The sequence below is a fragment of the Bombus vancouverensis genome, chromosome 11, assembly GCF_051014615.1.
Source record: "Bombus vancouverensis nearcticus chromosome 11, iyBomVanc1_principal, whole genome shotgun sequence".
NCBI classification, from domain to species: domain Eukaryota; kingdom Metazoa; phylum Arthropoda; class Insecta; order Hymenoptera; family Apidae; genus Bombus; species Bombus vancouverensis.
This window is the reverse complement of record NC_134921.1, coordinates 472,023-488,344: the sequence shown is the minus strand read 5'-3', so window position 1 is coordinate 488,344 and position 16,322 is coordinate 472,023. Positions and strand designations below refer to the sequence as shown.

Below are 16,322 nucleotides of genomic sequence, written 5' to 3'. Positions count from 1 at the left end.
GTCGGTGTAGAATTTATTTTAAGCAATTGTCAAAAAAGACATACATCATTTTTTGACGTAATCACTCAATTTCTGTATACACTTTGTCCATTTGCTGAAGGACCTTCGTATTTTCTCGTTAAAAAATGTTTTGGGCTGAGCTGCGAACCACGAATGCATCGTCGTCTTCACCTTTTCATCAGCTTTCTCGGCATCCATCTCGCACAAACTTTTTAAAACCCAAATCTGTCGTGCACTATTGCATAAGCAGAGCCGTGGCTGATTTGCAAATGATTTGCCACATTATCCAGTGTCACTCGTCTATTCCATAGAGCATAAGTTCATGAGCACGTTCAATGTTGTCGTCGTGGATGTGGACGGGCGTCCAGCTGTTTTTTCATAACACTTGTGCGATCTTCTTTGAACTTTTGTGCCCATTCAAACACACTTCGTGACAAAACACTTTCTCCATAATGTGCATTAAATCTTTGATAAATATAGGCATCAAACATAACTTCCGACCACAAGAAACGAATCACAGCATCCTGCACTGTTTTCCTGCAAATCGCCATCGCAAAGCGCCATTACTCGCGCAACAGTCACAAACGAATTGACGTAACACAATGAAACCTACGCAGCAGCACTGAACAGATATTGACGTCATACGAAGAGTGCAGATGGATCAATACGGTCGACAGAAGTTTTAACTATCTGGAGTGCGGATAAATTTTTACCGAGAGTCGTATAGGAATCTATAATCTGTAAGTACACCTTTGGCTGAATGGAAATTTCTCTTACATATAGTCAAAAATGCAGAAACAGTGTATTGAATTGGAAAGTGATAAAAAATAAGCGAAGTTTCGAGGTTGCATGTGATTGCATGAGTACACAGGACGTTTTTAGCGAATAAAAAATAATTTTGAAAGACACGAGACTTATCTTGTATTTTATGCACTCTCTGTGTCCGAATCTCCAGAAGCTTTCTATCTTATGAAGTGTTTTAGATTAGCCGGAAAATTTTGTATGTACATACAAGAAGTATACGATCTAAGTGGAATATTCCATTATTCTCTTGATACAACAGAAACGAAATTTACAGAACTTCTCAGAAAGTTGGTTTATTATTACCAAATTAATAGAATTAATATACGTTTATCATCTTTACATACCTAAGTCGTGGAGGTTTATCGTGCGTAAAAAATTAGTGTCGTTTCAAAGTTACATTTCGTACATTTTAAGCCTATAATTTGTAACGTACAAAACAATGTGAATTTGAGCTGTTTCTTATCTCCACAATAAGAAAATCCAACTTTACGTTTTTTACACAATGATATTTATGGAACAGTAATATCATATTATTGCATCGCTTGGAGAATGAAGTCAAGGTACGATGTGACCCTAGTGTAAACGCTGGGATAGCCAGCTGTGCCGCACTTATAAGCGTAAGACACAATACCTATTAAATACGAGGTTAATTCATGTTGTATCAGCAGTGGTCCGCCGAGGTCAGCCTGAAAGGATCGTTAAATTTTTAATCAAAGATACTGAAATATATCGATCGAATTGTATTGAAATTATACTTATATACAGTAATAATCTTCTATTGATTTGTGTATAGAAATACTCCAATTTATAATGTACATGTTATATGTATTTTGAGCAAAACTAAGATTAGAAGGAAATTAGATTAAATACCATAATGAGGTGTGAGAAGTGGGCAAAACTATTAAATTGTGTTTATCTATTATTTCTAATGTTTAAGACGTCGATTTGATGTTAATTCGAATTGACGTGTCTTCAGATACCGTATAGTTTGTAGTAACTCTGTAACTTAATTACCGTACAAGAATCCTCTCCACCCTGAGCATGTTCGGCGCATATTATACCATCAGTGATATCAGGTGCATTAGGAAATTTGGAATAAGCTATTTTGCATTCGGCGTTCTTAATCACTGGCATTTGTACTTCCATTAATGCATTACGTCGTGGTCGTCCTACGAAGAAAATAAGAAAGATATTTAAGACTGGAACTGTTTAATTTTATTATAAAATTGATATCACTTACTATATCTTAACGCTCCCCATCCAGCAACAAGGGGTTATAGCCGACGAAGTTGCTCTTTCGTAGGGGCTCTTTCGTACAAATGGGATATACGTACCCTGAAAAATAAAAAAATAAATGAAAATGCAGGAAACGAATGACCAAAAGTATGAGAAAGAATTGTACACGCTTTATGATACAATATATTTGTACAGTAAGAAATTTCAGGATATGATACTTCAGTAATACTCAATAGCATATATATATATATATATTTGAGGAGTTACTTGAAAATGGCACCTCCTCCACCAATCTAAGAATGGCAATATTATGATTGTGTATGTTTTTTATTCCATCCATATGTGCACAATGTGCTGCGGTCAAAACATGCCTAGCCGATATCAGGGAACCTCCGCACTTCCATAGTGGTTTGTCTGGGTTTCGGGAATTGAGAAAACCTAATGCAGCGATCCATGGCCAAGCGCCTAAAATGCAATAGTCATAGTTGTGAATATACATAATTTTTTCTCACATAACGAGTAACAACGATTATTACCTATTCGATATTCGATCATACAGCAGACGATAAGTACATACGTACAAATACTCTGAAATAGAGATTTGATAAAGACAGAAATTAAATTTTTATTCCAGTGGAATACAAATTATTAAATAATTCTATATAATTTCTATTTGAACTATACTGAACTGTAAAGTTCAAACGTGTAATTTCTGCCCTAACAGTTTTTGATCTCTATCCATATTATTACTCCTATATCAATTCTTTATTTCAAGCAAAAAGATACTCTTCCTAACATGAAGTAAAAGAGAGAAATAATTCAAGTTAATAAGTAAAGTTACTACCGATGAAATCATAGCATTATTATTTAGTCTAATTGAAATGTACATTGATGTGCTGTTTAATGCCTTTAAAGTTCATTCTTTGCAGTAAATGGCTTATTATTAATCGGAAAGAAAGACATAAAACGTACCAAGTTCAGCTGGTTTACCATCGACCACCCTGGTATGAGAGACGTTGCTAAAACCACAGTATGGTGGTCGCAAAGCCTTATACTTATACACAGTTTTTACTAAAATTTCTCTCTTCTCTTTGTTTGGATCGTTCGGACAGCAAACGATCGTAACATTGCCCTGGTATCTGCACACTGATCGTCTATAAAAATCGGTGGCTGTACGGTACTTTATCTGCCATATTTCTTGCAGAGGTTTACATTTTCTGTAGTCAAGGCACCTGCCTTCTTGATTGTCCGGTGTGGTACATTCTGGATCAAACAATTTTAAAACATTTATACAGTTCAAAGATGCGTAAGAAAGCGACACCGATTACTCAACTTTCGAAGTAAAAAGCCGATCAAGTCCACCGGATTGCCCTACAGACACGTATTAATCCGTAAGAGTTAGTCATCATGTTGATAATAATTATCTAAAGAAACTTTTCACGTGAAAATATAAAATTTTAATTGATTAGATATTGTGTTAGCCATACTTAAGAAAGAAAATGAAAATGAATGAAATGAAAGAAAAGGACTACCTTCAACCTCATTTTTTAAATAAACACTTTGTCAGTTTTGCGGTAAATAAATTCTTAGGAATTCAGGACAGTTTTTAGTGAATCATTTTGTTTCGACCGTTCGCGGAGAGACGCGATCGCGAGATAGCACGTCAACGAGAGTTGTAAGTTCCCGTTACGATTAAATAATCGACGCCACGAACTGATCGATACCCTTATTTCGATTATGATAATAAGGGTAGTTCAATGAAATTCCACAGAATTAACACAAATAAATTAATGTTTATTTCAACAACTTATTAACTATAAAGATATAAATGAAACAAAAAAAATGTAACTGCGTTTTGGTTGATAAGTAATGCGCGACATACCACATGTGTTGACGGTTCGACTTCTCGAAAAGTTCTGAACGCCTTTCGATTTTTTTCGTTTTTTCTGGAAGGCGACCCCTACTACGTTCGGATCACGCCACATTCTTTTACTGCGAGGTAAAATACGGGCCACGAGTCGACGTTTCTGGAAGTCGCCCTGCTTAATGAACCACGCGCTTGCCACTACAATGTTTGTTTGCCGGGCAGACGCGACGATCCGTCTGCGACATTATAGTGGCGCGATCGATAGTTAAGAATATGACCTATGGTAAGCCGAATGGCGTAACATTCTCCCACCGTTGAGAGGGTACCGATCAAACTAGGGAGGTGTGGTTGAAGTTCCCATCTTATTTCGTCTCGGTGGCTAGTTGTTCGGGTTTCTCGAGATCGGGTTGAATTGGCAGTGGGACAAGCCTTTTGACGCCCCGATCCAAAATGCTCTTTGCCGTCTGAACTGTAGCTGTCCGGATGACACCATCGGCGCCTGGATGAACCTTGATAACTCGGCCCAGAGGCCAATGCATGGAGGGAACGTTGTCCTCTCTGAGGATGACGATTGTGCCCTTTTGGATGCTGTGTCCACCCTCGCTCCATTTATTGCGGTTGGTTAGCTCGTTCAAATACTCCTTATGCCAGCGGTTCCAAAAATGTTGTTTAAGCTGTTGGATATGCTGCCATTTGGAGAGTCGGTTCGATGGAATGTCTCTGAAATCTCGATCACGTAAGCACATTAATGAATCGCCAATGAGGAAATGTCCGGGAGTGAGGGCTAGGAGATCATTTGGATCGGTGGAGATAGGAGTTAGCGGGCGGGAATTGAGGACTGCTTCTATTTCTATGATAAGAGTATTACGGTGTTAAGCTCATATGTTTCTGTTTCTCCACTCGCGCTGCGCCATAATATCCTTTGATATTTCCGATCCTCTGGTCGTACGAGGAATTGCCGATACATTTTCTCGATGTCGCCAGTGAGTACGTACTGATGAGCGCGGAATCTAATTAATATACAAAATAAATTGTGAGTTGATTCGAGAATATAGGATTTCCCCATTTTCATGATTATCGTGATTTTTGTATAAATATATTTTTTAAGATACTAATAATTAGGTAGTTATAAATTAGTATTATCAATTATTTTGCATTTATAATTCCGCCTCTAGTATAAGTGTTAATTGAAAACTAACTTTATGTTTCAAAAAGTACTAGCAAAGTCGTTGAGTAACAAGCCACTGATGCTAACACAAATAGCATTGTCGTAATTAAATATTTCTAAATATTCATTTTTCATTTTGAACCTGTAGAAACAATTTATTATATATACTATTAGCTAAGTAATTGCATATTTAATTAAGTCGAAATATAAAACTTAGTTATTTTAATAATTTAAAAAATAAAAAACTGACAAACATTTCAATTTAATTTATGGTTGGAACAAAAGACAGTTATTTTTCATTAATTGAAATATTGCAATGCAGAGTACTTTCCAAAATACGCCGAGAGTATTCCTGATGATGAAACGAGCGTTGCTTCATCGAACGCAGCTAAAGAAAAAAACATCTATGTAGTTGGTGGTACGATGCCTGAAATAGAGGGCGATAAATTGTACAATACCTGTACTATTTGGGGTCCCGATGGAACGTTGATAGCAAAACACCGAAAGGTAAGTAATATATTCCTTTATGGCTTTGAATTTGAAAATATTGGGATGAAGAAAGTGACTCTATCTAGGAATAATTTAGGAATATACATATGTACATACGTATACTATAACCAATTCTATAATTTACGGTTTATAAAATACGTTATGATACGGGAAACGCCCATTTTTGTTGTAATGTGTTTGTTGTTGTATAAATTTTTCACATACTTAAAATATTATTATACTTATTTTTTCTCCTTTTTAAACATTATTAAATGATAAGATTTTTTAATAAAAGAAAGTGATAAAAACGCTGTCAGTTATTAAATAAAAAGTAATTAAAGTTTAGGAGTTGGTAACTTTGATATTAAATTACAAAAGTTGCAGCAATAGAATTAGCGACCACATTTTTATGTTATTAGGTACATCTATTCGACATCGACATTCCTAATAAGATTACTTTTCGAGAGAGTGATTCACTCAGTCCTGGTAACTCCCTAACGACGTTCGATGTGGAGGGCTGCAAAATAGGTATTGGCATTTGCTATGATATTAGATTCGAGGAAATGGCACGCATTTATCGGAACAAAGGTACAGTAACTTAATCGATCAATACTTAACTAGCAAAAAATTAAATATCTTTCTTAACTATATTCTATATAAAATTAATATAATCTGTAACTCTGTATAAAAAGAAGCTTAATTTAAAAAACCAGTATATTTGCTGAAAATGAAACAAATAAAAGAATTAAAAGCACAATAAGAGGACTGTCCTCGCATATTCAGAAATGATGGAATGTGAACCGTGCAACTACGAAGTTAATTGGTATTCGGTGGCTTCATATTTCCTGCTTCTCTGGGTTAGGTTGCCAAATGCTGATATATCCAGCGGCATTCAATATGACCACTGGACCACTGCACTGGTCATTACTTCAGCGTTTCAGAGCGAATGATAATCAATTATACGTTGCCTGCATATCACCGGCTCGTGTTCTTTAAGCAAGTTACGTCGCATGGGGACATACACAGTTGACCAATCCCTGGGGAAAGATTCTTTACGATTTGGAAACTCAAGAGAATATGGCAGTCACCGATATCGGTAATTTACAGCTTAAAATTAAAAGCGAGAGATCCATGATGTAATTAATTTTTAGTCTCGTTAATTTATCGATTTAGCCATCTTCCTCTGTATTTGTTGAATTTATTAGTAAGCATTACTTATTACTTCGTATGTTTCTTTTTTCTATCAGATCTAAAAGTTGTTGAGGAAGTAAGGGCTCAGATACCTACATTTTCTCAGAGACGTACAGATTTGTACGACACTGTCTGTAAGAAGGAGTAACTCTACACTAAAACAGAAAATGTTTTTTTATAATATTTCTACTACCATATCCTTTTTTTGTGAATTATTACTAATTTCTTATCATTTGTACTAAATGAATGACTCAATTAAGAAAACCAAAACGTTATAAATAATAATCTGTATATCTTGTGTATCAACATGTAATTGGATATTATAATAATATAGGAATGCTATAATAATATAGGATAATAATATAGGAGAATAATAATATAGAAAAAAATACATGCTTTTAAACACCTTTAATATCGATCACATAAATTGTTATAATTCACAATGATTACGCATACATAAAAGACCCCTTGATAGTAAAATTTACGATCAAAAGGCACTTACGTATCGTTTAACAACATTTAATTTATAACACCTTTTAAACATTTAGACAGATTAACACATAACACTTCTTATATATAAACATCAATTCGAAGTTATCGGCTTGGAGAAATTGGTCGATTAATACCTGTAGATTGTCTGTCTCGATGAAAGACTTAAAGAGAGCAAAAACATGATAATGCCGCTAATATAATATTCCTTTTTTCTTGTATCTGTCTGCCTCTCAGGTCGTTTTACTAATTACAATAAGTAATTTCGACTTCTTTGCGCACTCTTTTAACGCATTCGAGACCGAAAGAAATTCATATCAGTCAGTAGGCAAGGGTATAATATACATATTTTATATATAACTTATGTAGTAATGTATATATCATGTTAATTTCATATTTTTTTCAATATAGAATTATTATATATATATATATATGTCGGAGATGAAAGGAAAGCCGAAGCCCTTCCTTGGAAATTTTGGGAACATCCTCTAGTACCTTAGCCTAGATTTTATTATAGTTGTAATTGCTTAAGATTTGTAATAAGCGAGATTGGGTTCGAGGTGACAATCGGTCGCTGAACGTAGCCACGGTCACGGGATGGATGTTTTATCTAACGGAGGTCTGGAGTGGTTGTATGTGTTTTCCGAGAAGTGTGGTTGTGGCGGCATGCGGCCTCGAGAGCGGGCCGAGCCACGTGTGATGTTGCCTCGGAGGTGCCGATGCAATGGGACATACATTGTATTTAGTAATCAAAACTCCAGGCGGAAACTGCCTAGCAACGGCGTTTGGAACTTTCTCGATGCTTCCAACGAGTGTGCCTAGCAACGGCGTTTGGAACCTTCTCGATGCTTCCAAACGGGTATAGAAAACAAAATGCAATCGTACAGGGAGAAAAATCTCCACGAGGCTGGCATTCTTGCGATTGCCTTGGAGAGTGATACATCGAGCGTTTTCGAGGATCGCATTTGCGTCTAAGTTAGTTTCGCTTAGTAAGGAGTTATCCCGGTGACCGTGGATTCGTTTGAACTCAAACATTGCTAATAGTATTATTTAATTTAATTATTCGTAGATCGTATTATTCATTAGGCTTAGTGTTTGTTAGACTTATTATTAGTTGTACTTATTATTTGTTAAGCTTAGTGATAGACCTGTATATACGTGTAAATAAAATCTCGGCTTTGTGAAACGATGGCTAGTCCACATGAAGAGTCGTCGCGCGCCCAAAATTCGAATCCTGATCCGACATCAGAAGTGGGATTAGAACCGTTTAAAGTGCTACAAGAGCAAATGGTCCTTATGCGCGAGTTAATTCAGACGCTAGCGCACAAACCGGGGGAGCAAAGGCCGAGTACGGAATCTAAGGATGCAACGTTACCACGTTTTGACCCCGAAGGCGCGGGCGCCGATCCATCCGCGTGGTGCTCTCATGCTGATCTGATTTTGAAAGACCACCCGATGCAAGATAGTGCGTTACTTTCCGCTCTAAATCGCGCCCTAAGGGGTTCTGCTGCGCATTGGCTTTCACACATGGTGCGCGGTGGAAAGCTTACCTGGCCAACGTTTAAGGAACAATTTCTTTCGCGTTTTGGTGGCAGAGAGACAGCCGCTTCGGCGTTAATAAGGATATCCAGAGAACGACCGTCGGAGACTGAATCCCCGGGAGCGTACGGTAGTCGCCTCCGCTCCATGCTGCAGATGAAGTTGCAAGATCTAACGATGCCCGAAGTGATCAATGCCCTCGCTCTTTATATACTGAGTTCACAAGATCGACGCTTTCGGCGACTAACGCTCGCGAATAATATCAGGACGGAGGACCAATTTCATGATGAAATGAGGATTCTCCCTTACAACGATCAGCCGACATTTTCGCCAAGAAATTCACTAACGGAACCTGAAGCTAAACGCAGCAGGCTATCAGTTCCTCGGATTAAGTGCTACCGCTGTGGTGCTCACGGACATAGGAGAACGGAGTGTCGCCTGCAAACACAAACGGGGAAGGAGCAGGATATACGAAACCCGAAGGAAAAACGACCAGCCGCATCGTCGAAGGTGACCTGCTTCAAATGCCACGAGGAGGGACATATCGCGCCTAATTGCCCATCATCGCGGAAAAGAAACTACGATTCCATTGACGAACGCCGGATCGACTCCTGTGTAGTAGAAGCTCCGGCTGGTAGATTAAGCCATCTGGGTGAGTCGTATCCATTTTACTTTGATTCTGGGGCCGAGTGTTCGTTAATCAAAGAGTCCCTAGCCTCGAAATTTTCGGGTAAAAGAATAACCGATGTGGTAGTGATGCGGGGGATCGGGAATACTTGTATTAAGAGTACACTTCAGATTTTGTCCACTGTTTGATTTAACGGTCTTACATTGGAGATAGTTTTTCATGTCCTTGCTGACGATTACCTAAAATACGACATCATGATTGGTCGCGAGATTTTGAGCCAGGGATTCGACGTAAATATCACGCAAAATAGCCTCGTTATTTGTAAAACAAATGTCGTTAACGCTTGTGGTAAAGTCGCGGAAGATGCGGTCAACATTAACGAGGTTGACACTGATGTGATCGGTAACTATAAAGATCGATTAATCTCTGTTCTCGAAAAATTTAAAGAATCATTCATTACGGGTTTCCCGCGTACTCGCGTCAGTACGGGCCAGTTGGAAATACGGTTAATTGATCCCAACGTCACCGTGCAGAGAAGCCCTTACAGGCTTAGCGAGGAAGAGCGAAGAATAGTACGCGAGAGAATAGACGAATTAATTAAAGCACAAATAGTAAAACCTAGTAATTCGCCGTTCGCGAGCCCTATGATACTCGTGAAGAAGAAGGACGGCACAGACAGATTGTGTGTACACTTTCGAGCGCTGAATAAGAATACGGTCGCGGATCGGTATCCCTTACCCCTTATTGCTGACCAAATCGCGAGATTGCAGAGTGCGAGATACTTCATTAGCCTGGACATGGCTAGCGGATTTCACCAGATTCCCATTCACCCTAACTCGACGGAATATACTGCGTTCGTTACCCCCGACGGTCAATACGAATACGTGACGATGCCGTTTGGGTTGAAAAATGCACCAGCCGCTTTCCAGAGAGCCATTTTCAAGGCCTTAGGCGACCTCGCTTATTCGTATGTCGTTGTTTATTTGGACGACGTTCTAATAATCACCGACTCAATAGATCAAGCTCTAGAAAGGTTGCACACTGTACTAAACACTCTCGTAAACGCCGGATTTTCTTTCAATTTCGCTAAATGTTCTTTTCTGAAGACGTCGGTACTTTATTTGGGATATGTAATTCGTAACGGAGAAGTTCGTCCAAACCCGGGAAAAATACAAGCTTTGAATTCTTTACCTGCACCGTCGACCGTCACACAGCTTAGGCAGTTTATAGGTTTGGCCTCTTACTTCCGAAAATTTATTCCTAAATTTTCACAAGTGATGAAACCCTTGTACGCACTCACTTCTAGTAACAAGCACATGACTTGGACTGACAGGCACGAAAAGATAAGACAACAGATAATTTCCGTTCTGACCGACGCGCCGGTGTTAATGATATTTGATCCCAATCATCCCATAGAGCTACATACCGACGCTAGTTCGGTGGGGTATGGAGCTATTTTAATGCATAGAGTCGAAAAGGAAAACAGAGTCATCGAATATTATAGTAAAAGGACCAGTCCCGCGGAATCTAGGTATCATTCGTACGAACTGGAGACACTAGCAGTAGTAAGCGCCGTCAAGCATTTCCGACACTACTTACATGGACGGAAATTCTTAGTAGTTACCGACTGTAATTCTTTGAAAGCCTCCAGCAACAAAGTAAACTTAAACGACCGGGTTTATAGGTGGTGGGCTTATTTGCAAACATTCGATTTTGACATCATGTATCGAGAGGGTAAACGAATGGCCCACGTAGATTTCTTTTCGCGAAACCCCGTAGACTTGAATCGCCGTATGATAGACAAGGTCGCAGAGAAAGAGATTAATCTGGCCGAGATCTCCGAAGACTGGCTATTAGCGGAACAACGTCGCGATCCGCAAATCTCCGAAATCGTTAATAAATTACAGAACGAAGAGCTCGCGGAAGATATCGCGAATACCTACGAACTGCGATCCGGTACACTTTACCGTAAAGTACAACGAAAGGGCAGAACCCTTTGCTTACCCATTGTTCCGAGAGGTTTTAGATGGTCCGTCATCAACCATGTGCATCAGTCAATTATGCACTTAGGATGGGATAAAACGCTCGAGAAGCTCTATGAGTATTATTGGTTCGAGGGAATGGCGAAGTATGTTCGCAAATTTGTCGAGAACTGCCATGCTTGTAGAGTTTCGAAGGCTAGTTCAGGTAAAATACAGGCTGAACTGCATCCTATACCTAAGACCGGCATACCGTGGCATACGGTGCACATGGACATAACGGGCAAGCTGAGTGGCAAGAATGACTCGAAAGAGTATGTCGTCGTCCTGATCGATGCCTTTACGAAATTCGTGCACTTACATCACACACGCAAATTGGATTCGCTTAGCGTTATCAAGGCACTTAAGTCCGCCGTGTTTTTGTTCGGTAGTCCCTGTCGGATAATAGCAGATCACGGTAGATGTTTCACGGGCCGGGAATTTCAAGAATTCTGTGCGAGCAAACAAATCAAAGTTCATTTGATCGCGACCGGTGCAAGTAGGGCCAATGGGCAAGTAGAACGTGTTATGAGCACGTTAAAAAATATGTTCACAACGGTGGAAACGACCGGGCGCTCATGGCAAGACGCGATCGGGGAGATGCAATTGGCTTTGAATTGCACCATCAACCGCGTAACCAAATCGAGTCCTTTAGAGTTATTGATTGGTAGAGCAGCAAGACCGTATGACTTATTACTACCTGATAACATCGAGGAAAAAGAAATAGATATCTCCAGTGTAAGACAACAGGCAATAAAAGAGATGGAAACTAGTGCTAGGTATGACAAAGAGAGATTCGCCAAAACCAAAGCTAAAGTAGTTAGGTTTAATCTCGGTGATTTGGTACTACGCCAAAATGAAGAAAGGAACCAGACAAAATTGGATCCAAAATTCAGGGGTCCGTTTGTGATATCGGAGGTCCTGGAAGGAGACCGATATACCTTGAAAACACTGGATGGGAAAAGGTCATACAAGTACAGTCATGACAGGTTAAGGAAAATGCCGGATAGTTGCATTCCTGCGGAGTTGGATGTCTGTTGTGATGACGAGAACAGTGACCATGGCGATGTGAGTACCCCGATCCCAGAGGATCGTAGAATTATATGAGCCCAGGTGCGGCCATGGGATGGAGTTCAGTGCGGTCAGGCACTGGAAGTGACGATGTCACGAAGCTGGGAGCCGGTTTAGTACCGACAGCGACAATGTCACGAGGTTGGAGCTGGTCTAGTACCGACAGCGACAATGTCACGGATTTGGAGCTGGTCTAGTACCGACAGCGACGATGTCACGAAGCTGGAGCTGGTCTAGTACCGACAGTGACAATGTCACGAGGCTGGAGGCGGTCTAGTGTTGACAGCGATCGTGTTACGAAGCTGGTTATGTAACGAACTTTGAGAGTATGTGCGATTCGAAGGATGAGACCCATTTGGGTGTGAAATCGAGAATGGTCCGTCATGTCATTACGACCCGACTGAAAGCACGCAGAATGCAACTGGCACTTTGAATGCTAATCACAATGACACTAATCTTGTTTCCTTTTGTTTTGTTGACGAAGGTACACCCGAGGACGTGTGATAGTCAGGATGGCCGTGTCGGAGATGAAAGGAAAGCCGAAGCCCTTCCTTGGAAATTTTGGGAACATCCTCTAGTACCTTAGCCTAGATTTTATTATAGTTGTAATTGCTTAAGATTTGTAATAAGCGAGATTGGGTTCGAGGTGACAATCGGTCGCTGAACGTAGCCACGGTCACGGGATGGATGTTTTATCTAACGGAGGTCTGGAGTGGTTGTATGTGTTTTCCGAGAAGTGTGGTTGTGGCGGCATGCGGCCTCGAGAGCGGGCCGAGCCACGTGTGATGTTGCCTCGGAGGTGCCGATGCAATGGGACATACATTGTATTTAGTAATCAAAACTCCAGGCGGAAACTGCCTAGCAACGGCGTTTGGAACTTTCTCGATGCTTCCAACGAGTGTGCCTAGCAACGGCGTTTGGAACCTTCTCGATGCTTCCAAACGGGTATAGAAAACAAAATGCAATCGTACAGGGAGAAAAATCTCCACGAGGCTGGCATTCTTGCGATTGCCTTGGAGAGTGATACATCGAGCGTTTTCGAGGATCGCATTTGCGTCTAAGTTAGTTTCGCTTAGTAAGGAGTTATCCCGGTGACCGTGGATTCGTTTGAACTCAAACATTGCTAATAGTATTATTTAATTTAATTATTCGTAGATCGTATTATTCATTAGGCTTAGTGTTTGTTAGACTTATTATTAGTTGTACTTATTATTTGTTAAGCTTAGTGATAGACCTGTATATACGTGTAAATAAAATCTCGGCTTTGTGAAACGATGGCTAGTCCACATGAAGAGTCGTCGCGCGCCCAAAATTCGAATCCTGATCCGACATATATATATATATGTCGGAGATGAAAGGAAAGCCGAAGCCTTTCCTTGGAAATTTTGGGAACATCCTCTAGTACCTTAGCCTAGATTTTATTATAGTTGTAATTGCTTAAAATTTGTAATAAGCGAGATTGGGTTCGAGGTGACAATCGGTCGCTGAACGTAGCCACGGTCACGGGATGGATGTTTTATCTAACGGAGGTTTGGAGTGGTTGTATGTGTTTTCCGAGAAATGTGGTTGTGGCGGCATGCGGCCTCGAGAGCAGGCCTAGCCACGTGTGATGTTGCCTTGGAGGTGCCGATGCAATGGGACATACATTGTATTAGTAATCAAAACTCCAGGCAGAAACTGCCTAGCAACGGCGTTTGGAACTTTCTCGATGCTTCCAACGAGTGTGCCTAGCAACGGCGTTTGGAACCTTCTCGATGCTTCCAAACGGGTATAGAAAACAAAATGCAATTGTACAGGGAGAAAAATCTCCACGAGGCTGGCATTCTTGCGATTGCCTTGGAGAGTGATACATCGATCATTTTCGACGATCGCATTTGCGTCTAAGTTAGTTTCGCTTAGTAAGGAGTTATCCCGGTAACCGTGGATTCGTTTGAACTCAAACATTGCTAATAGTATTATTTAATTTAATTATTCGTAGATCGTATTATTCATTAGGCTTAGTGTTTGTTAGACTTATTATTAGTTGTACTTATTATTTGTTAAGCTTAGTGATAGACCTGTATATACGTGTAAATAAAATCTCGGCTTTGTGAAACGATGGCTAGTCCACATGAAGAGTCGTCGCGCGCCCAAAATTCGAATCGTGATCCGACATATATATATGACTGTACATAATACATTATAGAATAACATAGTATATAATTTTATATTTTAAAAATATGAGGTATACTATTTAAGATTGTCATCGATTTAAAATCAAAGTATGAAAAGGATACCCTGGAGAGAGTAAAACACAGAATCATTCCAACTAAACATTCAGATCGTACCGACACCTAGGTATCGTCTTACAATTAAATCTCGGTCTCGAATGGATTAAAATGAAATACATACTTGCAGCTTCAACATCTTCAATATCGAGGAGATTCAAACTTTACAAATAAATGTAAATTGCGATGTAAAACAAAGCGATGTAAAAAGGGAAAAAGGAGGAAAGAAGGAACAGGGAAGCAAAGAGAAGAAACGAATTTTTCATTTTCTCTTGCCAGGAATATAAGATGCTAAGTAATCTTCCTAAGTAATCTCCTCCAGCTTTTTCTAGTTTGCTCAATAATTATTAGTACATGTTAGGAAAACAAATAGAATTTTTGTTCTCAAGCGAGGTATAATTTAAATTTTGTATGTACACAAAAATGTTAAATATCTGTAATAAACATGGTATAATCAATTTTTTTACATAAAATTATATTGTATAGGCTATTGTTATTTAAACATTTTAAATTGGATGAAGAAAAAAAATGACGCAAATAAAACGTAGGACATTTTAATTAAAGAGACTAATATAGAGATTTATCTACTTAACTGTGATTAAATCATCTCCACTTAACGCTCTACCTCTTCTATTAATTATGCTTCGTTAAACTATGATTACAGAGGATGGGTTTTTTGATAAAATGACATTCTGACAAATATATATAGATCGATATATATAGATATAGATAGACAAATATATAGATTCTTACAACAGTAGTTATGAATGAACAGTAGTTATTGTATCAATTCCGTTCTTCATTTGTGAAAAGACAATTCGCTAGAATATGGATTCACTGTAGTTATAGCTATAGGATTTCAATCTAGTTGACAGACTTGCTTTACGTACTCTTGTTCTACCTTATCGCGATTCTCTCCTCATCTTATACGCTTTGTCGAGTGTCACGTAATTTTTGGGTTGGTTGGTGAAAATAAAATATAGTTGAGTCGTAACACAACTATTAACTTGGTTTTAATCAACCTTTATTATGAATTCAGCAATCACAATGTAACACGCACTGAGTTAACATAAATCACAATTCACTCCAACCACGTTATGTAAGACTTAGTTACAACAATACATTAAGTACGCGACTTATAAGAGTAGAGACCGACATAGATATGTTGACTATTCTAAGGATACAGAATAAGTGAAGTTTTACTGACGATACTGTGTCTGAGGAAAGCTAGGGGTGGGTGTGTCTAAGGACACGGGACTATCGGATTTGTTGATGACAATTTTGGTTAAGGAAGTGAGGGCAGTAGACACCATCTCCGATTGGATAATAGGACGGTTGGTGGACCAGGAAGGGTTTTAGCCGCCCTCGCGAGAAAGTTGCCAACGGAACATACCAGATGTGGAGAAAACCAACTTTCTAAGCTAACACGTGGTAGACAATAAACGTAAAGGGAAATTTAAGACAGGAAATACTCGCTTGGTCCGAAGGACCTTAACTATAAAAATGCCAAGGCCCCTGGTGGGCACTTAAGACTATTGAGGGTGCGCGCCAAGGA

At 39.3% G+C, this 16,322-nt stretch overlaps 1 protein-coding gene and 1 pseudogene across 1 annotated transcript in view; one reads left to right on the top strand and one right to left on the bottom strand.

Moving 5' to 3' along the window:
- The window catches only part of LOC143303315 (uncharacterized), a 277,255-nt gene that overhangs the window by 166,667 nt on the left and 94,266 nt on the right, over positions 1-16,322 (top strand). The gene's annotated exons all lie outside the window — the stretch shown is intronic.
- Positions 983-2,554, bottom strand: LOC143303399 (venom serine protease Bi-VSP-like; annotated as a pseudogene).